Source organism: Hypanus sabinus, chromosome 3, assembly GCF_030144855.1.
Source record: "Hypanus sabinus isolate sHypSab1 chromosome 3, sHypSab1.hap1, whole genome shotgun sequence".
NCBI classification, from domain to species: domain Eukaryota; kingdom Metazoa; phylum Chordata; class Chondrichthyes; order Myliobatiformes; family Dasyatidae; genus Hypanus; species Hypanus sabinus.
In genome coordinates this window covers 172,502,073-172,528,556 of record NC_082708.1, presented here as the reverse complement: position 1 = coordinate 172,528,556, position 26,484 = coordinate 172,502,073, and the positions used below count along the sequence as shown (strand labels likewise).

General features: G+C 41.5%; 2 long non-coding RNA genes across 3 annotated transcripts in view; one reads left to right on the top strand and one right to left on the bottom strand.

Moving 5' to 3' along the window:
* Nucleotides 1–26,484, top strand: part of LOC132390886 (uncharacterized) — a 210,691-nt gene that overhangs the window by 113,612 nt on the left and 70,595 nt on the right. Inside the window, exon 2 of the long non-coding RNA XR_009511043.1 lies at nt 16,350–16,486. This is a non-coding gene — a long non-coding RNA (uncharacterized LOC132390886). The remainder of the gene's footprint in view (nt 1–16,349; nt 16,487–26,484) is intronic.
* LOC132390885 (uncharacterized) lies at nt 1,755–24,578 on the bottom strand. 2 transcript variants are annotated; one of them, XR_009511041.1, is made up of 3 exons: nt 24,504–24,578; nt 4,206–4,299; nt 1,755–2,012 (listed from the first exon to the last, which is right to left on the bottom strand). It is a non-coding gene; the product is annotated as an uncharacterized LOC132390885 (long non-coding RNA). The 2 variants fall into 2 exon arrangements; XR_009511042.1 differs by lacking the exons at nt 1,755–2,012; nt 24,504–24,578 and adding exons at nt 3,108–3,234; nt 23,169–23,276.

Sequence of the window (26,484 nt, the reverse complement as noted above, 5' to 3'; positions counted from 1 at the left end):
TTCTCTCTTTGTTCTCTGTTTAATTGTAATTTATAATATTTTTATTATTATGTATTGCACTGTGCTGCAGCCACAAAACAACAAATTTCACAGCATAGGCCAGTGATATAAATTCTGATTCTGATGTGCCAATGAGATAATTATTTCAGTGGAATATTTACATTTCCAGCATTCAGATTTTACTCCTCTGGTGATTGAATATTCTCATCCTTTTCTCTATTTATAACTTCCCCCAGACATAGCCTCGTCATTCACCAGCCCTTACCACCCACTTTTGGCTGACACCACACTGTGTGTTACACCCTGTCATGGACCTTCCTTGTTTGTTTTGCATGCTCTCTCTGAAACTTGTTTGTTTGCCTACAACTTTGCTCAATTCGTTTGAAAGGCTGTCAGCCTGAAACATTCACTCCGTTTCTCTCCCATGACCTGCTGCCTGACCTGTTATTTATTTCCACCCAGTTCTATTTTATTTCAGATTTCCAACATCTGCCATATTTTACCCCGGAATTTCTCATGGCAGCTTTGACAGCCAACAAGCTCCCACTGAAAATATGTGAAAGAAGTTCCAACGTCAGGGTGGTAATAGGATCCAGGAGGAACTGAGAAGATTAACAATGAATAGAGTTGGTAGGTAGAACCAGACTGAATTAGGAAGACAGTGAAAGGGAAATGTAGAATATAAAAGCAAAAATGTAAAGTTGAGGCTTTGCAAAACCCTGGCGAGGCTTCACTTGGAGTATTGTCAGCAGATTTGGGCCCCTTATTTTAAAAAGGATGTGCTGACACTGGAGAGGATTCAGGGGGGTTTTCAAGAATGATTCTCGGAATGAAAGGCTTAACGTATGAAGAGCAACTGATGGCTCTGGGCCTTTACTCATTGGAATTCAGAAGAATGGGCGGGGGAATCTCATTGAAGCTCATTAATGTTAAAAGGCTGAGATCGAGTGGATGTGGAGAGGCTGTTTCCTATGGTGGGGGAGACTAGGACTAGAGGGGGCAGCCTTAGAATAGAAAGATGTCCAATTAGTACAGAGATGAGGAGGAATTTCTTAAGTCAGATGGAGGTGAACCTCTGGAATTCATTGCCACAGGTGGCTGTGGAGGCCAAGTCATTGGGTATGATTAAAGCAGACGTTCATCAGTTCTTGATTAGTCAGGACGTGAAAGGTTATGGAGCCAAGGCAGAAGAATGGAGCTAAGAAGGAAATGGATTAGCCATGGTCAAATGGTGGTGCAGACTTGATGGGCCAAATAGCCTAATTTTTCTGATGAAGGGTGTCAGCCGAAAACACTAATTGTTTATTTTTTTACATAGATGCTGGCTGGCCTGCTGATTTCTGATAAAAGTACAAGTGTGGTTTAACCAGATTTCAAATGGTACAAATAGCTCCATTTAATATTACAGCCTGAAATTCTTGCTCTTTGCAGATATTCATGAAAACAGAAGTGTCTGAAAGAATGAGCGACAGTAAAAACATTAGAACCCCAAAACCCCTCTCCCCTCCCATGCACAAGCACCAGCAAAGCATCAATATTCCCCCACTTATTGCAACAAAAAAATACATCAGCACCCACCAACCACCAAGCAAGCAGTGGCAAAGCCCTGAAAGAGAGACCATGATGTGCAGAAACTAATGGTTCTCCCGATAATTCAACATGCCCCAGGATCTCTCTCTCCCTAATTATGGGGCAGAGAGGTGTCACATAGCAATCGGGGAGAGGAACAAAACAAAGCAACTTGCTGATTGCAATGTTAAAATCTGGTGCACACGTTTATTCTGATTTGGCTACCATTGAGAAAAAGAGAGAGTGTGAGACAGACAGAAAGAGAGAACAATCCAGGTACAAAGGCTATTTGCGATGTTTCATTTTCTCCTGTGAAGCTTCAGTTGGCCACAACAGCATGGAATCAACTTGTCCACAGGGCTGTAGTGCCTCAGAATCCCGAAGGTGTGTACATCTTCCAGGCCGTGTCCTCGCGATATCCAAAAACAGCCGACTGATGAGCCCTAGAAGTGGGAATCATTGCCATAAAAAACATAGTTTGAGTGCAGCTCTAGGTCACAAACTCTGACAGAACCTCATCCACCTTGAAAGGGGAGAAAAAAAGAGACATTAAAGGAGAGAAATTAAGCTTCTTTCACAAATGAAGTTGATAAGGCTGTCCCCTGGCAACATCTAAGCTGTTACAGAGGTGGAAAAGGATACAGAATATAAGACTGAATTGGAAGGTTTTCAGTCCCTAGTCAACTGTTGCGGTCATATCAAGGGTGAATCCCTCTCTTCCTTGAAGCAAGGTTGCAGTGAAGTATTCACCCATGTAAACTTATTGAATTGTCAGCTCTGTTAGGGTTAACGGAGACTTCATGTCATTTGATGACATCCCACACAGTTCCCATTTGCCCTCCCCACTTGGTTCTATCCTCCTCCTTGAAATTCCATCAGCTGCGACCCTTTGTTGTCTCTGTCTGTCACTTCCCTGCCTCTGTTGCTCTTTGCTCTCTGCACCTGCCTATCAACCTTCCTTACCCGGATCCACATATCATTTGCCAGCTCTGGCTTCACCCCTCCCATTCAGCATTTCATATTGGTCATTGCCCCTCTACTCTCCAGTCTAGGTGAAGGATCGAAACTTGAAACATTGACTCTCCATTTCCCTCCATAGATGCTCCCTGACGCATTGAGAATTCACATCACTTTTTTGATGACTGAGTTTACCTTTATGGGTTTGTAAATGGCCTGCTTGGATTTAGATGACATTTTGAGAGTAATTTTATCCAGAGTTAAAGTCATACTAGGACATCTTAATTCGGGAACAGACAGATGTCTCCAGCCCTTCCAGCGGTTTTACTGTGTCCCACATGTTCTGATGTCAAATGGAGCAAATGGAATTATCTGAAGCCTGTTTTCTGTCAAGCAGATTTCTCTAGCTTTGGGAAGATGAACTGAACTTGTGAATTGTCTGAAAAAGCATTATATCCAAATATATCACAGCTTGGTACGGCCAGTGCTCTGTTCAAGATCATAAGCAATAGCCGAGGTTTGTGGACATACTCAGACCATCATAAAAAACATACTCCCCTCATTGATTCTATCTGCACTTACCTCTGCTTCAGAAAATAGCCAACAAAATCAAATATCCCTCCCACCCTGGCTATTTTCTCCTTCCTCTGGGCAGAAGATGCAAAAGTGTGAAAACACACACCACTGGGCTCAAGAACAGCTTCTCTCCTGCGTTATAATCAGAAGCAGAATCAGAATCAGGTCTAACATCATTGGCATACGTCATGAAAGTTGTTCGGTTAGCAGCAGCAGTACAATGCAATACATGACAAATAAAGAAAAAATAGGTAAATGAATTACAGTAAGAATATGTTGTATATCAAATAGTTAAATTAAAAATAGAGCAAAAATGGAAATAATATATATTAAGAAAAGTGAAGAAGTGTTCATGGGTTCAACGTCCATTCAGAAATCAGATGGCAGAGAGGAAGAAGCTGTTCCTGAATCTTTAAATGTGTGCCTTCAGGCTTCGTGAAAGCTCTTGAACAGACATCTTCTAAGACAAAGAGGAATGTTTGATCTCTCAGTTTATCTTCTTATGTTGATTTCACCTTATTTCTCTAACTGAACTGCACTTCCTCTGTAACTGTGATACTCAACTCTGTGTGTTATTGCTTTACCCTTTGTACTTAAAATACCATACAAAAGTTATAGGCATCTATAGGGTGCCTAAGACTTCGGGGATGGTGTAGTAATTTTATGCATTGCACTGTACTGCTGCCACAAAAAAAAACAAAAACTTATTATGGGTGTATCTGCACCCCCAGCACTGCCTGCCCCTGGCACTTCTTCTCTCCCACCTGTCCCATTCTCCTCCCGTGGCCCTCCACCTTCACCATTGCCTACATCCTTTGTTCTCACGAGATTTACAAACTTGCTCTCTGCTCCACACTGACAAATAGAGTACAGTGCAAAACCCTTCGGCACTCTAGCTATATATGTTTGTCTTAAACTTTTGTATGGTACTGTATGCTTTGAAATTATCTGGCATACAAAAAAAAAGCTTTTCATGGTATCTCGGTATGTATGACAATAATAAGCCTTTTACAGATTACCAAATGTCAGTAAAAGTGTTGTGGTTTTCTGATAAGCATGTGCCAGGAAGCATTTGATTGTCCTGGGATCAGATGCCAACTTACTTTATTTTGTTCTGTCGTTCAGACTGAAATTGTTGCTTCCTTTCAATTCTGACAGCTTTATTCTTGAATGCATTCTTTCGCATTGATCCCTCCTCTGTCGAGCAAAAACCAGGCAGCAATAATGCATGTAAAAAGTTCCAACATACTTTTCCCACACAAATTTTGGACTGTGTGATTTTTAAATAAGTTATATCCAAATAGATTATTTTGGCAGATTAAAAATATTTCCATCTAAATTCTCATGTGAAGAAGGGCAGCTTAGGTGCAGAGTATCCTCTCATATCACCATATCTGTTAGCTGTTGGTACAGACACAGGTCAGGAGGTCACAATGAGGCAGATAACAAGAGTGGATGGAAAATCTAGTCATCTCTTCCTGTCCTTGTGTTACCCCTTTCACTGACCCATTTAGTTCATGAAGTTAGCTAGATGAATGTAGTTTTGTATAAAAATAACTTGATGTGGATTTGTTTTAATTTTAGTAATGACTTGACTGAACCATCACTTCACTGGGGGTACTATGAGGTTAGTAAAAAGGAGCTGCCTTTGTTGTACTTGAAGTCAAGAGTTTTAGCATAGCAAGGAATTTTGGGTAGAAGTCAGGACTGGTTTAGGCATACCAAATTATTCAAGGTTCAAAGTTCAAAGTAAATTTATTATCAAACCATGTATAGCATATACAACCTTCAGGTTTATCTTCTTGCTGTCAACAGAATGCACAAAAAATCCCACATGACAAAAAGTGACAAACATCCAATGTGCGAAAAAACAATAGTGAAAACAATTTAAAAAGTAAACAAATGGTACACAGAACGTGAACCACAGAGCCCACTACCACAGAACCAGTGAGTGATGCTGGTCCTGGAGCCTGACCGCTGCTGGAACCAGGGGACAGGTTTAAAGCTTTGTGCAAAGAATACAATGGCCAAGCACGTGAAAGCGTATGTAAAGGGTGATTATAATCTGGAAATCCCAGATTTCAAGGATAATGAAGATAGAATCAATTAAAACTTTCAAAAAAGAGATGGCTAAAAAAGCAATAAGAAGAGAAAAGATGAAACATAAAGCTAAACTAGCCAATAATATAAAGGAGGATATCAAAATTTTTTTCAGATATATGAAGAGTAAAAGAGAGGTGAGAGTGGATATCGGACCACTGGAAAATGATGCTGGAGAGATAGTAATGGGGGACAAAGAAATGGCAGGAGAACATAAGTATTTTTAAGACACACTAGCAGTATGCCTAAAATTCTAGAGTGTCAGGGGGTAGAAGTGAGTATAGTTACCATTACTAAAGTGAAGGTGTTTGGGAAGTTAAAAAGTCTGAAAGTAGATAAGTCACCTGGGCCACATGAACTACACACCACTGTTCTGAAAGAGGTAGATGAAGAGTTTGTGGAGGCTTTAGTAGTGATCTTTCAACAATCAATTGAGTTTGAAATGAGTCCAGAGGACTGTAAAATACAAATATCATTCCACTCTTTAAGAAGGGAGGGGAGCAAAAGACAGAAAATTATTGGCCAGTTAGCCTGATTTCAGTGGTTGCTAGAATGGTCTGCCAAAGTTGCACCATTGACCAACAGAGTGAACAAGAAAGTAAAATTCAATTGATTGCTCCTGGTTATGAAAAAAAAGAACAAGTTTTGTATCCTTTTGCTGTATTCAAGCTGAAAACATACATTGGACTGAGAGAAAACATAATCTTTTAACAGTTCATGTTCATGAAGACATAATGGAATATGAAAGTATATGATCAAATGCATTAAATGCTGGAGGTTGCAAGGGATGCAAGTGCAGGTTCTGGTGCAGTTTGTACTGTAGCTTGGGCCTGGACAGAGAGGAGGTTGTGGAACACAATCCACCATGAGATATAATTCAGCCCACTTGTGTAAATGACTAGCCACAGCCTGACCATTTTCTACCTATTCCATCAGTAAATGAGCACTAGGCTTTTCTCTGTCCTTGCTAGGAGCTGTTAGGGTACTACTGTAAAAAGATAGCACAATTTATGAGGAACGAGAAAATCTTACGGGAAAACTGGAGAAGTACATGTCACGTATGAAGATCAGCACAGATACCAGTGGGAGAAACAACGGAGGGAAGTAGAGATCAATGCCCGAGACACAGTAGTGTATCAGTTAGCGTGACGCTATTACAATTTGGGGTGTAGGAATTTGGAATTTAATTTTGGCACAGTCTGTACAGAGTTTATCTGTACTCCCTGTGAAGGGTTTCCTTCAGCTACTCTGGTCTAAATATGTACCGGCTAGTAAGTTAGTTGGTCATTGTAAATTGTCCTGTCTTTAGGGTAGGGTTAAATAGGTGGGTTGCTGGGCAAGTGCATCTTGTTGGACCAGATGGCCTGTTCCACTCTGTAGCTCTGAATGAATAAATAAATTATAAATAAACTAAATTAGTAAATTATTTTATTATTATCACATTTACCAAGCTGTAGCTTGCCATCCAGACATAATTTCATCACATTAATGCACTGAGGTAATACAAGGGTAAACAATAACATATGAAAGTGCACTGTGTGGGAGACAGTAAGGTGCAAGGTCACGGCCAAGTAGGTTGTGGTGTTGAGTCTAGTATTCATAGATGGTCTAATAATACCAGGACAGAAGCAATACTTGAGCCTGGTGGTACATGATTTGCATCTTCTGCTTGATAGGAGGAGAAAGGAGTGAGATTGCCTCAGGAGGGTAGGATCTTTGATTAATTTGGCTGCTTTACCGAGGCAGTGACAAGTGTAGAATCCATGGAAGGGAGGCCGATTTCCGTAAGGTGCTAAGCTACGTCCATAAATCTCTGCAGTTTCTTGTGGTCTCGGGTGAAACAGCTGCCATACCAAGCTGTCACGCATCTGAGCAGAATGCTTTCTATAGTGCTTCGATAAAAATTAACGAGGGTTAAATGTCTTTAGCCTCCTGAGCAAGCAGAGGCACAAGTCTGCATTGTTGGCCACCTGGCTCCTCAAGCCTGCTTCATCTTTCAACATAGTTACGGCAGACCTACAATGGTCTCAACTCCTGTACCAGTTCCCCAGAGCATTCAAATTTCTAATAATTAAAAATGTATCTACCACTACATCAGTACTCCTAATGATTTAGCCTCCAGATCTCTCTGGGGTAGAGAAATACACCTTGTGCTTATGGAATATATTTGAATCTGTTACCAAGTTTTATGGATTTTGCAGCTGTTTTATAAATTGGACTTGAATTACTTAAAATGTCAAAAATTGGACTGTCTATTTGAAGTATTCAAATGAAGAGCAGAGATACAGTCTGGATAAACAAATTGTTCTAGCTCACCTCACCAGTTCTTTCTGATTGGATACTATTTTAAGAGGGGTGCTCAGTTATTCCTGTGTTGAAATCCCTTCACAGTTTGGACCCTTCTTTAACCTGTAAGTTACACCAGGTTTATATGTCAAAATGCTGGTAGAACACAGCAGGCTAGGCAGCATCTATAGGGAGAAGCACTGTCGACATTTCGGGCCGAGACGTCGACAGTTCTTCTCCCTATAGATGCTGCCTGGCCTGCTGTGTTCCACCAGCATTTTGTGTGTGTTGTTGTTTGAATTTCCAGCATCTGCAGATTTCCTCATGTTTCCAGCTTTATATCTGTTCTCTTTGAATTCCTGCTTCAATCGCTGGCAGATCAAATCACTGTTGCCTCTTGCTATCACCAACTGCCAAGGCACTGAGCCATTGATCAGACCTGCGGCAGCACACGCAAATGCTGGACACACTCAGCAGTTCAGGCAGCACCTTTGAAGAAGAATAATCAGCTGATGTTCCAGACAGAAATGTTTCATTCTGCTGCAGCATCTCTGCTTCAAAGTTCAATGTGCTGTGTATTCAGAGATACTCTTCTGCATACCAGAATCAGAATCAGGTTTATTATCACCGGCATTTCATGTGAAATTTGTTAACTTAGCAGCAGCAGTTCAATGCAATACATAATATAGAAGAGAGAGAAAAAAAAACAAGTAAATCAATTATGCATATTGAATAGATTAAAGCAAACATGCAAAAACAGAAATATTGTATATTAAAAAAAAAGTGAGGTAGTGTCCAAAGCTTCAATGTCCATTTAGGAATCAGATGGCAGAGGGGAAGAAGCTGTTCCTGAATCACTGAGTGTGTGCCTTCAGGCTTCTGTACCTCCTGCCTGGTGGTAACAGTGAGAAAAGGGCATGTCCTGGGTGCTGGAGGTCCTTAATAATGGACACTGCCTTTCTGAGACACCGCTCCTTGAAGATGTCCTGGGTACTTTGTAGGCTAGTGCCCAAGGTGAAACTGACTAGATTTACAACCATCTGCAGCTTCTTTAGGTCCTGTGCAGTATCCCCTCCATACCAGATAGTGATGCAGCCTGTCAGAATAGTCTCCACAGTACAACTGTAAAGTTTTTGAGTGTATTTGTTAACATGCCAAATCTCTTCAAACTCCTAATAAAGTATAGCCGCTGTCTTACCTTCTTTATAACTACATCGATATGTTGGGACCAGGTTAGATCCTCAGAGAGCTTGACACCCAGGAACTTAAAGCTGCTCACTCTCTCTACTTCTGATCCCTCTATGAGGATTGGTATGTGTTCCTTCGTCTTACTCTTCCTGAAGTCCACAATCAGCTCTTCTGTCTTACTGATGTTGTGCCAGGCTGATGCTGTGACATCACTCCACTAGTTGGCATATCTCACTCCTGTACGCCCTCTCATCACCACCTGAGATTCTACCAACAATGGCTGTATTGTTAGCAAATTTATAGACAGTGTTTGATCTATGCCTAGCCACACAGTCATGTGTATATTGAGAGTAGAGCAATGGGCTAAGCACACACCCCTGAGGTACACCAGTGTTGATCGACAGCGAGGAGGATATATTATCACCAATCCGCACAGGTTGTGGTTTTCTGGTTAGGAAGTCGAGGATCCAATTGCAGAGGGAGGTGCAGTGGCCCAGGTTCTGCAACTTCTCAATCAGGATTGTGGGAATGATGCTGTTCATCGACTATGCTGAACTATCATTGATGAACGGCATCCTGATGTAGGTGTTTGTGTTGTCCAGGTGGTCTAAAGCCGTGCAGAGAGCCATTGATATTGCGTCTGCCATTGACCTATTGTGGCGATAAACAAATTGCAATGGGTCCAGGTCCTTGCTGAGGCAGAGTTCAGTCTAGTCATGACCAACCGCTCAAAGAATTTCATCACTGTCGATGTGAGTGTTACCGGGCGATAGTCATTAAGGCAGCTCACATTATTCTTCTCAGACACTGGTATAATTGTTTCCTTTTAGAAGCAATTGGGAACTTCCACCTGTAGCAGTGAGAGGTCGAAAATGTCCTTGAATATTCCTGCCAGCTGGTTGGCACAAGTTTTCAGAGCCTTATCAGGTAATCCATCAGGACTTTCTGCTTTGTGAAAATTCACCCTCTTTAAAGACAGCCTAACATTGGCCTCTGAGACGGAGATCACAGGGTCATCAGTGCAGCAGGGATCTCCACAGCTGTCGTTGTGTCCTCCCTTTCAAAGCTTGCATAGTAGGCATTGAATTCATCTGGTAGTGAAGCATTGCTGCCTTTCATGCTATTGGGTTTCGCTTTGTAGGAAGTAATGTCTTGCAGACCCTGCCAGAGTTGCCGTGCATCCAATGTTGCCTCCAACCTCACTTGAAATTGTTTTGTTGTCCTTGAAATAGCCCTCTGCAAATCATACCTGGTTTTCTGATACAGGCTTGGGTTGCCAGACTTGAATGCCACAGATCTAGCCTTCAGCAGAGGACGTACCTCCTGGTTCATCCATGGCTTTTGGTTTGGGAATGTACAGTAAATCTTTGTAGGCACAAACTCATCCACACAGGTTTTAATGAAGTCGGTAACAACTGCAGCATACTCATCCAGGTTCAAAGATGAATCCCTGAATACAGTCAGAGAGTTACATCACTGATGTAACATGTAGTTACCTGACTTACTGCTGCATTCCATTCAGCTTGGACCAGTCTGGACATTCTCCTCTGACCTGTCTCGTGTTTTTGCCCACAGAACTGCCACTCACAAGATGCTTCTTGTTTGTTTTTTTTTCAGAGGTCTGTAACCTCTAGAGACTGTTATGCGTGAAAATCCTAGGAGAACCTGCAGTTTCTGAGATACTCAAACAACCCTGTCTGGTACCAACAATCATTCCACAGTCAAAATCATTTAGATCACATTTCTTCCCCACTCTGATGTTTGGTCAGAAGATTAACTGGACCTCTCAACCATGTCTGAATGTTTTTGTTCATTGATTTGCTGAACAGAGATTTTCAATAATGAGCAGGTGTAGCTAATAAAGTGGACACTCGGTGTCCATTTCATTTCTGGCATCATTTTTGTGGACCTTTTCTTGACCCTCTCCTGAGCTAGCATTTGCTTCCTTTGACATGGGGATCAAAACTGTTCACAATATTCCAACTGCTTTCTGAGCAACACCTTACAAAACCTCAGAAATATATCCTTGTTCTCAAGCTCTAGCCCTCTCAAAATGAATGCCAATATTGCATTTTCCTTCCTTACAATCAACACAATCTGAAAGTTAACTTGTAGGGAATCCTAAACTAGGATTCTGAATTTTGGCTTCTGAATTTTCTGCCAATTTATCAAATAGTCTACACCTTTATCCTTCCTGCCAAAGAGCATAACCCCGCACTTCCCCACACAGCATCAGAAATAATTGGACCTGAATTTTACAGGAATGAAATCAGGTTTATGATATTCTGATCAGTTATTTCAACGGATTTGAGCACCAGCCAGACAGCTGTGCATTTGGAAATTGTAACACAAAGGGGAAGAATTGAAACTATTGCCTTATTTGTTACATGAATAATGTTGAGTGTACTATTTTGGGTTATTCATAGCAAGGATGGTTGGGATTTGGAACTATCATAACGAAAGCCTTCAAGATTGAGATGGATGGAAAATATAATGGGATTTAAGGGACGTGACAGTATTGTGGAAAAACGGAAGTTTGACTTATTTGAATGGCCTTCTCCTGTTACACACAAGGCAATCACCATACTTCATTAGCTTTAACATACATCGGGACATCCTGAAGGTGTATAAAGCAAAGAGAGGAATAGTTTGGAGTGAGCTAGAGTCTTTTTTTTGGAGCAAAAGAGGATAAGAGGTGATTTAATAGAGGAGTACAAGATTATGAGAAGCCTAGATCGAGTGGTCTTTTTCCCAAGGTGGAAATAGCTAATATGAGGGGAAATAATTTTAAAATGGTTGGAGGAAAATGTGGTGGAGATGTCAGAGGTAGATTTTTTACACAGAGAGTGATGGGTGCATGGAATGCACTGTCAGAGGTGGTGTTAGAGGCAGATATATGTATATATAGGTACATGGATGATGAAATGGAGGGATTTGTAGGATGGAAGGTAAGTTGGATCTTAGAATATGTTAAAGTTCTGGCACAATATCATAGGCCAAAGCACTTCAACTATTCTGTAATGTTCTATGTTCAAACTCCTTTGCTCTGAATATTCTCAATATTGTAGGCTACATAAATCTGATATGCTCTGCAGGTGATATTAAAATTGTTAACATTAGCACAAGTATCATCCTGCCCAAGACCCAGAATGCATCACATATGCAGGAGGCCACCTCATTCCACACTGTACAATGTCAGGAACTTCACACAAAACAGTGCTTTGCAACATAGAAGAGCTTTAATGATTAATGAGGAATAACACTGAAAATACCTTGGCTATCAAGTTGTAATATTGTGATGAGGAAGTCTGCAAGCTCACTTGTGAAAAAAGCTATACTGAGAAAAAGTTTGAGGAACTCTATTATATTGCAAAGAGTTTTTTCAATGGAACAAGCACCAACTGCAAAGATGTGCTTTTGGAAATTGTAACATATAGGAGAATAATTGAAACAATTATCTTATTTATTATTTGAGAAATGTCAAGTCTTGTGTCAGGATGCTCTCTGCTCCCTTTTTTTGTAGAAAACTGTTTATATGAGTCAATCTGAGTAAAGGTAAAATTCCAGTTCTGTTATATTTGTCCAGAAAGAAACCCAGATTGGTTTGAACAGAATATTTCATTCTGCACATATCAAAATCTGCATTTTTAAAGTCAGCTTCAAACTCAGTTTTGTCACGTTACTGATTGAGACTGAAGGAAAAGATACAGGCCAAGATATCCAGTCATGTTGTGTGTTGTGTACTGTTTAACTGATTTGTCCTGTAGAATTTTATGTGCTCTCCAAATTTGGGGTGTACTGTGGTGTGTTTAGTTACACAAGGGTTCAGTCAGGCACATTGAGAATGGAATATGTATGGATGGTTCTTCTTGAAAATTAATTTCTGTTTGCATAGTCTGTGAGTGATACTGGATAGTTTTCCACAACGAATGTTAGGTCTACTTTTGCGATACTAATGGAGGACCTTCCTTGCCAGCTTCCAGGGAATTCTGTATATTAGTGAGGTGAGGCCTTCTGTATATTGGTGAGACCCAATGCAGACTGGGAGACCGTTTCGCTGAACACCTACGCTCGGTCCGCCAGAGAAAGCAGGATCTCCCAGTGGCCACACATTTTAATTCCATGTCCCATTCCCATTATGATATATCTATCCATGGCTTCCTCTACTGTCAAGATGAAGCCACACTCAGGTTGGAGGAACAACACCTTATATTCCGTCTAGGTAGCCTCCAACCTGATGGCATTTACATTGATTTCTCTAACTTCCACTAATGCCCCTCCTCCCCTTCTTACCCCATCCCTTATTTATTATTTCCCCCTTTTTTTCCTTTTCTCTCTTTTTTCTCTCTCTGTCCCTCTCACAATCACCCCTTGCCTGCTCTCCATCTCCCTCTGGTGCTCCCCTCCCCTTTCTTTCTTCCTAGGCCTCCCATCCCATGATCCTTTCCCTCCTCCAGCTGTGTATCCCTTTTGCCAATCAACTTTCAAGCTCTTGGCTTCATCCCTCACCCTCCGGTCTTCTTCTATCATTTCAGATCTCCCCCTCCCCGTCCTACTTTCAAATCTCTTACTATCTTTTCTTTCAGTTAGTCCTGACAAAGGGTCTCGGCCCGAAACATCGACAGTGCTTCTCCTTATAGATGCTGCCTGGCCTGCTGTGTTCCACCAGCATTTTGTGTGTTGTTTAATGGAATTTGGTGTTTGAGACAAGGTTGGTTCCCTTTATTCTCTATTTGACTTCTGCTGTGCGATTCCTTCACCATCTTCTGCCTCTTCCTTCACCACCACATCGTGATACCACAAGGATACAACCTTAACTATACCCTGGTGCCTGTTCACCATGTTGACCCTTCCCTTTCCACTCAGTTACTTAACCTTCTGCCAACTAAGGCCCCAAACCACCTTCAATGGCCAACGCCTTTCACCACAATAAAATGCTGAAAACATTTCATTTCTCTTTTATGAATGCAGTGCTAAATGTACTCAACATTTCTTGTTCTTGAACACAAGATTCCGCAGATGCCGGAAATCCAGAGCAACACAACGTTCTGGAGGAACTCAGCAAGTCAAGCAGCAAGGCTCTAGGCATAAAGGTTCTCTCCATAGATGCTGCCTGACCTGCTGAGCTCCCCCAGTATTTTGAGTGTGTAATTTTCAGATGGTGAGCTTTCCAGAGCTACTCAATGATAGTCCCTTTGGATTTCCAGTTCACTCAATCTGCTGTAGTGACTTTAGATGGAGATCAGTGGAAACAGCAGTTTATGCTGTTTCTCTGGGAGTTCCACTAACATGGTTCCTTAAGGTTATCGTAGCAAGGGGAGGTAGTGGGGATAAGCTTCCACTGCCTACTAAATGGTTGCAATGGTGTGCATCTCAAATAGCCTCTGACAACCAAGTCTAGCTCCTGGCCTGCACATGTGGCTTAGCTACAAAGCCTGGTGGGGCCGTTCCTTCTGCCAGGACAAAAGCGGGTTACTGGCTCCTTAAAACCAATTGCTTCGGGCAGATGGGGTCATCAGCTGTGGTTGACAGTTTTTCTGGAAGAAGGAAAAATCTGCTGCCTTGTGGCTATATCCACTGGTGGGGAAAGCTTTGAGAGTGAACACCAAGCAAAAGTCTGAAGCGGGCAATCCTAGGGCAGTCAATATTGTCTGGCAATGCCCCCAGCACTGCTGATGCCAAATTGCATTGATCTCTGCCGTTCCTTTGGATTCATCAGCTGCGTGGAGAGGGGGAAACCTGCTGCAGGGGCAGCAGCTTGTTCTCCATATGGTACAGCCCTGACTTGCATTTGGTGTAAGGATGCAAATGAATTAATTGCTGAAGTTGCATCGACATTTAGAAAACTATTGCTGTGAGGTGCCCCTACGAGCTAATTGGGGGATCTGAGGATGGGCTGTAATTCATCCCTGACTAGTGTGGCTTTGCAGTTGATACCCACTGCAACACTTGCCGACACTGCTTGACATCATCTTGTGATTGCTTTTATAAAGTCAGATCAAGCACTTACTTTGAAATGTGTGCACTTTCCTGACTTACAGTCAGTGGGATGGGGAAATCAGCATTATGACACGTACATGAATGATCAGCTTTCATATAGGAATGACATATTTTAAAAGATGCAGAAAGCATACATTGTTAGTTGAATATTTAGATTGCACAGGGAACAGAAGAGACTGAATACAATTCCATTTCAAAATGTTTACAACATTGTTACTGATGGCTTTTCAGACTTTAGATGTACACAACAAAAGCTTTGAGCCCAAGGCTGGGTCAGAAGGAAGGTTTTCTAAGTGGATGAACAATTTACAAGATAAGACTGAAAAAGAACATCTATAAATTAGTAATCTATTTTCTTTCATGACCATGAATAAAGGATAATCACGGATGCTGTTAATCACTGCCTTAGCAGCTCATCATAAATCTCAGCATTTGTCAAAGAATCTGCCTGAAATAAAAATTCAATTCCTTTCAATGAAGTCCAAGAAATAAAAAAAAAACAATAGGGAAATGAGTGAGGAACGAGAGTTCAAGCTTTCTTGAATTACTTTGGAGCATCCACAGAATGAAGATTAAACAGAGACACAAAAGTTTGTAGATGCTGGATTCGAGAGATGGAGGAACTCAACAGGTCAGGCAGCATCCATGGAGCAAAATAGACAGTAGCCATTTTGGGTCAAGACCCTTCATCTGGACTGATGGAGGGTCTTAAGCCAAAACATCAACTGTCTATTTCCTTCTCTGGTTGCTGTTTGATCTGCTGAGTTCCTGCAGCACACTTTGTGTATCTGAAGATTAAATTCCAGGGCAAAACCCAACAGGGAACAATAACTGCAGTGAGTTTAAAAATGATGGGACTTTTTCTTTTTACTCTCTGAGCTTTTGTTTAACTGGGGTTGGTTCAAATGATAGTTTTGAATCATATCTCTGTAAAATTAGAGGACTGTTGGCTTTCCTACAAATCTTGTCAGTTTACCAAGTTCGCTAGAAAAATTTATGATGCTGTGCAACATCAAAAAAAGGAATTAAAAGAATTCATAAAAATTGCATCCAATTATCCATAAAATCTGTCAGTCTGGCTACATCAGCGTTCCAAACTTACCCGATTATTGGCATTTTAACCTATCCATTTAGTAAAGGAACTCTATTTACTGCAGGAAACTAACATTGAGGAAAGTGTGAGGGAACAACATTTGTGCTTCATTCTCAGGTATTTATCCTGAGATACTGTCAGACCTCTCTTTGTACTACTGTAATTCTCATGGTGATGGCCACCCCACCATGGTGTCAGGGTGGGTGTCAATGCTGAATGCAGTGATGGCTTAGCAAACTCAACTTCTAGATATTTGTCAATCACGAGCAGGCCTTCATTCATGTCTCTGAAAGTTGCACCATTCACCTCCAACCCACACAACACTATTTTACATTCATCTCCAAAAGTCTCTTCCTTGGCTCTGCCCAGAGATTTTGCCCATTTGGAGGGTGGTGGTGGATTTAAAATTAAGTCAAAGTCAAAATGAATTTGTTATCAAAGTACTTATATCTCACCATATGCTACTTTGAGATTCTTTGAGAAGTCATAACAAATCAACAACATGATGCATGGATCTAAAATATACACCAGAGATCCTCAAGAGGTAATTTACTATCTGTGGACGTATTTGCTATTTCAGCAGAATCATCTAAGCAGTGAAGATACTGTAGGTCTAGATGAGTTGCAACTGATTGAAGCAGAGTGATAGTCAAGCACGGAGGTATGCAAACATCTGGCACAATGGCTTCCATGGCCCAACCATGCAGGGATGGCTTGGTGAGTACAGAAATGAACTGACAACAATTCACATTACATAGATACATTTGCCTCTGCTGCTCCAGCTGTTCATTATTCCACGGTGTCTTTCACTTCTGGCAACACTGCTGCTGCCAGGCAAAGGTGATAGAACGAGGGTGTGGGCTAAGGACTATAGTTCTGTACAGGAGTATTAGCTTCCACTTTGTAAATCTTGAGTCATACAGAGAAGTACAGCACAAAAGCAGGCCCTTCAGCCCATCTAGTCCATACCAAAACCATTTAAACTGCCTACACCCAACTACCTGCACCTCCATAACACCACTATCCAAACTTCCCTTAAAAGTTGAAACTGAATTCGCATGGACCACTTGTGCTGGCAGCTAATTCCACATTCTCACGACCCTCTGAGTGACGAAGTTTCCCTTTATGTTCCCTTAAACTTTCTTCTTTTCACCTGTAACCCATGACCTCTAGTTGTAGTCCCTCCCACCCTTAGAAGAAAAAGCCTGCTTGCATTTACATAATCTATACCCCTCATAATTTTGCATACTTTTATCAACTCTCCGCTCAATCTTCCATGTTCTAAAGAATACATTCTTAACCTATTCAATCATTCCTTATAACTCAGGACCTCCAGACCAGGAAACTTCCTAGAAAATTTTCTCTTCATTCTTTCAGCCTTGTTTACATCTTTCCTAGAGGTACAGCAGGTGATCAAAATTGCACACGATACTCCAAATTAGGGCTCATCAATGTCTTATACAACTTTGACATAACATCCCATCTTCTGCACTCAATACATTGATTTATGATGACCCATGTAACAGAAACTTCCTTAATGACACTATCTACCTGTGACACCACTTTCAATGAATTATGTACCTGTATTCCCGATCCCTTTGTTCTACTACACTCCACAGTGCCCTACCATTCCTGGTGTAACTCCTAATCTATCTTCATTAAATACCATCTGCCATTTTTCTGCCCATTTTTCCAGCTGATACACATCCCACTGAAAGCCACGATAGCCTTCCACTACACCCCAGTCTTGGTGTAATCTACAGGTTTGCTGATCCAGTTGGCCACATGATCATTCATATCACTGATCTTGATGAAAAAAAACAGCAAAAGACCCATCACCAATCCCTGCAGCTCTCCATTAGCTTCTGGTCAGAGACTCAACCATCGGCTAACACTCTCTGGCTTCTCCCACAAAGCCAATGTCGAATCCAATTTACTACCTCATTCTGAATGCTGAGAGACTGAACTTCCTTGACTAGCCTCCCATGAGGGATCTTGTCAAAAGCCTTGCAGACAACATCCACATCCTTGCCTTCATCCACTTTCCTGGTAACTTAACTGAAAAACTCTTTAAGATTGTTTAGACATTACCTACCACACACAAAAGCATGCTAACTGTCCTTAATCAGTCCATGTCTGTAGAAACACTTATATATCCTGTCCTTTAGAATACCTTCCAATAACTTTCCCACTACTGACGTCAGGCTCACTGGCCTATAATTTCCTGGTTTCTGTTCAGAGCCTTTTTTAAACAATGGAACAACATGTGCTATCCTCTAATCCTCTGCTTCCACTCCTGTTGCCAAGGATATTTTAAATATCTCTGCTAGGGCCCCAGCAATTTCTGCACTTGACTCCTGCAGGGTCTAAGAGAACACTTTGTCAGGTCCTGGGAATTTATCCACCCTGACTTGCCTCAGTGTAACAAACACCTCCTCCTCCTCTGTAATCTCTACAGGGTCCATGAAGTTGATGCTGCTTTACCTCACTTCAGTACCTCTCACTTCTCGTTTAACTTGTCTGCCAGAGCAACTTCATGACTTCTTTTAGCACTCCTGATTTCTTAAGTGTTCTCTTGCATTTCCTATCCTCCATAAGCACCTCATTTATTCCTACTTGTCTATACCTGCTGTGCACCTCCTTTTATCACTTAACCAGAGCCTCAATATCTCCTGAAAATCAAGGTTCCCTGCACTTGTTTTCTTTACCTTTTATTCTGACAGACACCTACAGGCTTTGTATTCTCAAAATTTTGTTTTTGAAGGCTTCCAACTCTCCAACTGCACCTTGGGCAGAAAACAATCTGTCCCAATCCATAGTTGCCAGATAATTTCTGATACCATCAAAATTGACCTTTCTCCAATTTTGAATCCAAACCCACAGACCAGATCTATCCCTTTGCATATTTACTTTGAAACTAATGGTATTGTGGTCACTGGGTGCGAAGTGTTCCCCTACACAAACTTCTGACACCAGTCCTGTCTCATTCCCCAATTGCAGATCAAGTATCACACACTCTCTCATTAGGACTTCTACATACTGATGAAGGAAACTTTTCTGAACACATTTAACAAACTCTATCCCATCTAGGTCATATGTTGAAAGACTGGAGTGACTGGGCTTGTATACATTGGAATTCAGAAGGATGAGAGGGGATCTGATTGAAACATATAAGATTACTAAGGGATTGGAAACACTAGAGGCAGGAAACATGTTCCTGATGTTGGGGGAGTCCAGAACCAGAGGCCACAGTTTAAGAATAAGGGGTAGGCCATTTAGAACAGAGTTGAGGAAAAACTTTTTCACCCAGAGAGTTGTGGATCTATGGAATGCTCTGCCTCAGAAGGCAGTGGAGGCCAATTCTCTGGATGCTTCCAAGAAAGAGTTAGATAGAGCTCTTAAAGATAGTGGAGTCAAAGGATATGGGGAGAAGGCAGGAACAGGGTACTGATTGTGGATGATCAGCCATGATCACATTGAATGGCAGTGCTGGCTTGAAGGACTAAATGGCCAACTCCTTTACCTATTGTCTATTGTCTATTATCTAGTCCTTTTACAGTTTGTATTTCCCAGTAATATGTGGAAAGTTAAAATCACCTACTATAATAACCTTATGTTTCTTGCAAAATTCTACAATCTCTTTACAAATCTGTTCCTCTAAATCCCCAGGACTGTTGGGTGGTCTGTAATGCAGCCCCATTAACATCATCATACCTTTCTTATTTCTCAGTTCCACTCATAACGCCTTACTAGTTGAGTTCTCCAGTCTATCCTGATGGAGAACTGCCGTGACGTTTTCCCTCACTAGTAACGCAATCCCTCCTGCTCTGTCACATCTAAAACAATTGAACCCTAGAATATTGAGCTGCCGGTCCTGCCCCTCCTGCAACCAAGTCTCTCTACTGGCTACAATGTCACAATTGCAGGTGTTGATGCAAGCCCTGAGCCCGTCTGCCTTTCCTACGATACCTCTTGCATTGAAATGTACACATTTCAGCAGACTAGATGCATCATGCTCAACCTTTTGATTCCTGACTTTGTCTGAGGTCTCACCAACTTCTGTCTCCACAACCTCTTCACTAACTGTTCCGGCACTCTGGTTCCCATCTCCCGGCAACTCTAGTATAAATTCTATCACAAGCAATTGCTTAAGGACATAAGTGCAATCTGGAATAAGAGAGAGACAAACAATACAGTATTGATAGGATGTTGCCATTGTAGAGAGCATATTGAATAAGACAATATGAGAAAAAAATTATTAAAGAAAAGCTTGAAAGAATTTGTTGAGTTTAAGGATTTTTTATGTTTCATTTAATAGCTGTGTTTACAGCACAATTCTGCACATTGCACAATATGTTTAATAGGAAATAAGAAATAGAACACTTATATTGGTTTCTCCAGATAATGGATAAAAATCACTTTTATTTATATAGTGTCTCTGACAATCTCCCAGAGTGTCTTACAGGAGGTAAAGTATTGTCAGTATAGTTGCAAAGGTGTGGGCCTATTTGCCCACAGACAGGTTGATCCTAATTGGGGAGACTCAAGTGACTGAAGAAAGTGGAATCTGGAGAAGGAAAAAACAAACTGGTGGAAAAACTGGATGGACAATGTTTAGAGGGACAGAGACCAAACATGGGCTTATGGGACCAGATTAGATGAGCATCTTGGTCATCGTAGTTGATTTGGGCCAAAGAGCCTGTTTCTGTATTACTCCATGACTCTGTGAAACAATAGCTCTTAACGCAACAGGTCTGTGGCATCTCTGGAGGTAAATGGATGGTTGATATTTTGAATAGAGACCCTGCATCAAGAACTGATGATGTAAAGTGGAGATGAATGGTATGAAGAAGTGAGCAGGAGGGGGGAAGACAGTGCTGTTTATTTATTTATTGCGATGCAGGATGGAAAAGGAGCTTCCAGTCCTTTGAACCATGCAGCCTAATCACGGGGCAATTTACAATGACCAATTAACCTACCACTGGCACATCTTTCGACTGTGGGAGGAAGCCGGAGCACCTGGCGGAAGCTCACAGAGTCATGGGGAGAACGTACAAACTCCTTACAGACAGCAGAAGGAATTGAACCCAGGTCACTGGCACTGTAAAGTGTTGTACTAACCTCCAGGCAACTGCGCCACTCCACTGTTGATTGAGGACAGGCTAGTAAGACACAGGAAGAGCTTTCTTGCTTCTTAGAATCCTGTGCTGGGATCCTTTACTTCTACATCAGGAATTACAAGCAGTTTATAGTGATCAATTAATACACCTGGCTGTCTAGGATGTGGGTAAAAACCGGGCGTTCAAGGGAAAATCATGCAGTCGCAGGGAAAACGTGCAAGCTCCACACACAAAACCAGAGATTTGGGAACTGCGAGGGAACAGAGCTAATCACTGTGCTACTGTGCTGCAGATCATCATTAAAGCAGTCCGCAATCTAATTCACTGTTCATCTAATCTCTCCTGGAATCCAACTCAGTTACCAGCCCTTATCCTCCCTTAGATAGTCACTATCTAACTCATAGTGATATCTCCATGCACTCTCTGGTCTCTCTCACTTCCACATCAAGTGCTCCTTCAAGGACTGATCAGCTTGTCCATTTGCTGTGCAGTAAAATAAGAAAAAAGGTCTGACTGGTTCTGCACAGATCAATAACCGATGCTTCTCTTTGGGTGTAAACCACATTAATGCTGGCACATGCTTCTCGGCAGCCTGTTTTCTGCCATTTGCCAGAGGACCTGAGGCTGTGTTAGCTCTTCATGCCTTAGCGCCATGGAGTCAGAGGCAGGCCCTTCAGCCCAGCAATGCCAGATGACATTTTTACCCAACTACACTAATCCCATTTGCCCACATGAGGCTTGTATCGTCTATGCATCCCTTGTATCCCAAGCACATTCAATGCCACTCAAAAGTTGGGCTAATATTATTTTGCGACTATGTGCTGTTACAACTGGGACTGTGTAATGTTTTTCGCACTCTGGACCCAAAGGAACAATGTCTCAACTGCATGGTTAAATGACAATTAAACTTGAACTTGAACTTTACCTGTTCACGTGCATCCTTAAATGTCTCTTAAATGTGGCAGCTGTATCTGTTTCACCGGTTCCCCTGACAATGAATTCCAGATCTCAGTCACTCTTTGTGTAAGCTCACCATTAAAATGCTTTCCTCTCACCTTAAATAAATGCCCAGTTTTGAGATAAAGCAACATCCATCATCAGGGACCCCAACCATCCAGAGCATACTCTGCTCACTGCTGTCATCAGGAAGAAGGTACAGGAGCCTCAGGACTTACACCACCAGGTTCAGGAACAGTTATTACCCTTTTAATCATCAGGCTCCTGAAGCAAAGAGATAACTTAATTCAACTTCATTTGCCCCATCATTGAAATGTTCCCAAACCTGTGGACTCACTTTCACGGACTTTTCATCTCATGTTCTTGATATTTATTGCCTATTTATTTATTATTATTATTTATTTAGTTTTGTATTGGCACATTTTTTGTCTCTCGCACACTGGTCGAACACCCAAGTTGGTGTGGTCTTTCATTGATCCTATTATCGCTATTATACTGTTATGGATTTATTGAGTATACATGCAAGAAAGTTAATCTCAGGTTTGTATATGGTGACGTTTATGTACTTTGATAATAAATTGACTTTGAACTTCAAACTTTGGAAAAAAAAAATTGAGATCCATTTTCTGGCCGTGATCCACCTCCAACAAAGAAACACCTTCCTCAGTTCTGGCCGCTTTCTGGAGTGGGACTTGAGCACAGAATCTTTTGAGGAAAGGGCAAGAGTGCTACCACCGACTCATGATCTTTGGGGCAAAAATATAAACTCTGGTTTCAAATGTGAAGAGTCCAAAACAGCTATTAATTGCTGTCAAAACTATTTATTTTGAAGTGCAAATTTATATAAACATCTGCTTCTGCAGATAGCATTATAAACAGTCCAGTGAGATAATCCTACTATTCTGCACTTGGATGCAGAAGAGAGAGGGAAACATTTTTAGAGACTCATGAAACACGCGTGGGAATACATCAGCTCAGCATGACTTGCAGGAGATAATGTTTGTATCATGGGGGAGATGAATTAGGGCTGAGGGAATGTGGGAAGAGGACAGAAAAAAATATATATGTACAGCTCAGACAAAAGGGAAGAGATAAGATAAATAGAAGATAACATTCTAGCAGAAAGAATGTATGAAATAATTGTGTCCAGTGACCAGATCACCACTTAAAATTTCTGTTATCTCTTTCATTGGAAAAGACTCAAGTCCTCTCCCAAGAATGCATCTCAGTGAATAGAAGATTTGTCACAGGAACAGACCCTTCTGCCTGCAATGATATCCCAAGATAATTAAATGAGCAATCAAGTGCCCAACTGAACTCACCTTCTTGACATACGCTGTGTTTCCTGCACCTTCGTGAGCCGATCTAAGACCCTCTTTAATCTCTCTGTTGTATTTGCCTCCACCGCCACTCCAGGGGTATACCTCAGCCTCTGACCACACCTCTGCGTAACAAACCTGTCCCACACATCTCCGTTGAACTTACACCTTCTCATTTTAAATGCATGCCAACCTGTATTAGAAATTTCAACACTGAAAAAAAGGTACTGGCTGTCTATCTGTGCCTCTCATAACCTTATAAACCTCTATCACTTCTTTTTTAAGTCTTCCCCACATCAAAGAAAATCACCCCAATTTGTCCAGCCTCTCCTTGTAGCACATGCCCTCTAATCCAAGTATCACCCTCATAAACAACTTTGGCACCCTTGACAATGGAACAGCCTGAACTAAATGCAGATGTGGCCTTACTAGAGTTTTATAAACATTGCATTATTTCCAAAAGGTAGAAAACAAGAAATAGAACCTAGTCTGCTGTGGCTTATCCATTTTCCCACCTGATTCCCACGGCATTCAGTTTTAGCTTTGCAGATTCTTGGTAACTGAGCATCTGCAGCACTCTGGGAAAGATAGTATTTATAGTGGTGGTGGTTGTCCGTCATGTCCGATGATGACAATTTCTAAAGGGGAAAAACCATTGCACTAGGGCAGTTCCACGCTCTCGACCTCAGAAGTCTGGGATCAGTGGTACGAATGAGCATAGTGCTTTAAATAACGAATAATGCATTATGCCCTGTGTGGTCAAAGTTATCTGCTTTTGCATAACTAGCGTATTTTAAAGTAACCATGGAAATCGCTGGCTATTATTTGTAAGTCATGCTGTCTTTTAGAGAGAGAAATAGTACTTTATTCAAGCTTGAATTTTGGCATCACAAGAAATTGCATTTGCTGGAATCTGAAGGTGAGAACAAACTGCTAGTGGGGCTCGGTAGGCTGAGCAGCATCTGTGGGGGCGGGGAACGTACAGCTGAGTTCCGCACATGGTACAAATGATTTCTTTTTCACCAAGATGAATTTTTTGAGAAACAGTTAAGGATTTACGATGTTCAAGAGGCAAATATTTTCTGTTCCCATCACCCCCTGGTGCACTAATATCCCGTGTAAAACATGAGACATTTTGTCTCTCGGCAACTCAAGGCCTTGCGCCTGAAAGTAAACAAGATGTAGGCCAGAGATTTGAAACTTAAAGCATTACTTAAAGATGCAGAGCTCTGGGAAAACGATCATATATATTGCTGGTAGTGGAGAAATGAGCAAAATTCCATACACTTTCATGATGTATATGTTTCATTTGACTCTTTGAAAGAAATTCATACAAACCTGAGGTGACTGAGCGTGTGAAAACTGGCTGTAGCGACCGCACAGATCGAACCGATGATGAACTGCGAGGCCAATGACATTGTGGAGGCGTTTAGAAAATGTAAGCAAAGAATGTAAACTGAGAAGTAACAATTTCCTGAATGATAAGGAGGTCAGCGACATCCTTTTGTGGACTGTGAAGAAATAATTAGATTCTGTTGACATCTGGAAGAGAAATGAGTCCGAGAATAAGATTGTTGTAAGACTCTCAAAGAATTCTCCTTACAGCCTGATTTCAAGGCCTGAGTCTATTGCTGATATCCTCAGAAGGTTTAGAGCCATGGCCAGTTCATGCAAATTCAAGCCAGTGGATTCATATGCACTTCATCCAACCTCTTCTACTTCACGTGATAAGTTCGAGGTCATTCCCTCTGCATTGGCAAGAGCAAGCATAGATTAGTCAGCAGTTTGGTACGGCACCTGTGTTTCATCCACAAACAGTTCCCAATTGCAAACCATTTCAACTCCACTTCTCCCACACCAACGTGTCTGTCCTTGTCCTAGTTCATTGACAGTGGGAGACCTAACACTGTGTGGTATATGTAACCATATAACCATGTAACAATTGCAACACGTAAACAGGCCATCTTGGCCCTTCTAGTTTGTGCCAAACGCTTACTCTCACCTAGTACCACTGACCCGCACTCAGCCCATAACCCTCCATTCCTTTCCTGTCCATATACCTATCCAATTTTACTTAAAATGACAATACCGAACCTGCCTCTACCACTTCTACTGGAAGCTCGTTCCACACAGCTACCACTCTCTGAGTAAAGAAATTTCCCCTCGTATTACCCTTAAATTTTTGCCCCCCTGACCCTTAACTCATGTCCTCTTGTTTGAATCTCCCCTACTCTCAATGGAAAAAGCCTATCCACGTCAACTCTATCTATCCCCCTCATAATTTTAAATACCTCTATCAAGTCCCCCCTCAACCTTCTACCTCCAAAGAATAAAGACCTAACTTGTTCAACCTTCCCCTGTAGCTTAGGTGCTGAAACCCAGGTAACATTCTAGTAAATCTTCTCTGTACTCTCTCTATTTTGTTGACATCTTTCCTATAATTCGGTGACCAGAACTGTACACAATACTCCAAATTCGGCCTTACCAATGCCTTGTACAATTTTAACATTGCATCCCAACTCCTGTACTCAATGCTCTGATTTATAAAGGCCAACATATCAAAAGCTTTCTTCACCACCCTATCCATATAAGATTCCACCTTCAGGGAACTATGCACCATTAATCCTAGATCACTCTGTTCTCCTGCATTTTTCAATGCCCTACCATTTACCATGTATGTCCTATTTGGATTATTCCTACCAAAATGTAGCACCTCACACTTATCAGCATTAAACTCCATCTGCCATCTTTCAGCCCACTCTGCCAACTGGCCTAAATCTCTCTGCAAACTTTGAAAACCTACTTCATTATCCACAACGCCACCTACCTTAGTATCATCTGCATACTTACTAATCCAATTTACCACCCTATTATCCAAATCATTAATGTATATGACAAACAACATTGGACCCAGTACAAATCCCTGAGGCACACCACTAGTCATCGGCCGCCAACTTGACAAACAGTTATCCACCACTACTCTCTGGCATCTCCCATCCAGCCACTGTTGAATCCATTTTACTACTTCAATATTAGTACCTAATGATTGAACCTTCCTAACTAACCTTTCGCACAAAACCGTCTCAACGGCCTTACTGAAGTCCATATACACACCATCCACTGCTTTACCCTCATCAACTTTCCTCGTAACCTCCTCAAAAAACTCAATAAGATTTGTCAAACATGACCTTCCATGCACAAATCCATGTTGACTGTTCCTAATCAGACCCTGTCTATCCAGATAATTATATATACTAACTCTAAGAATATTTTCCATTAATTTACCCACCACTGACATCAAACTGACAGGCCTATAATT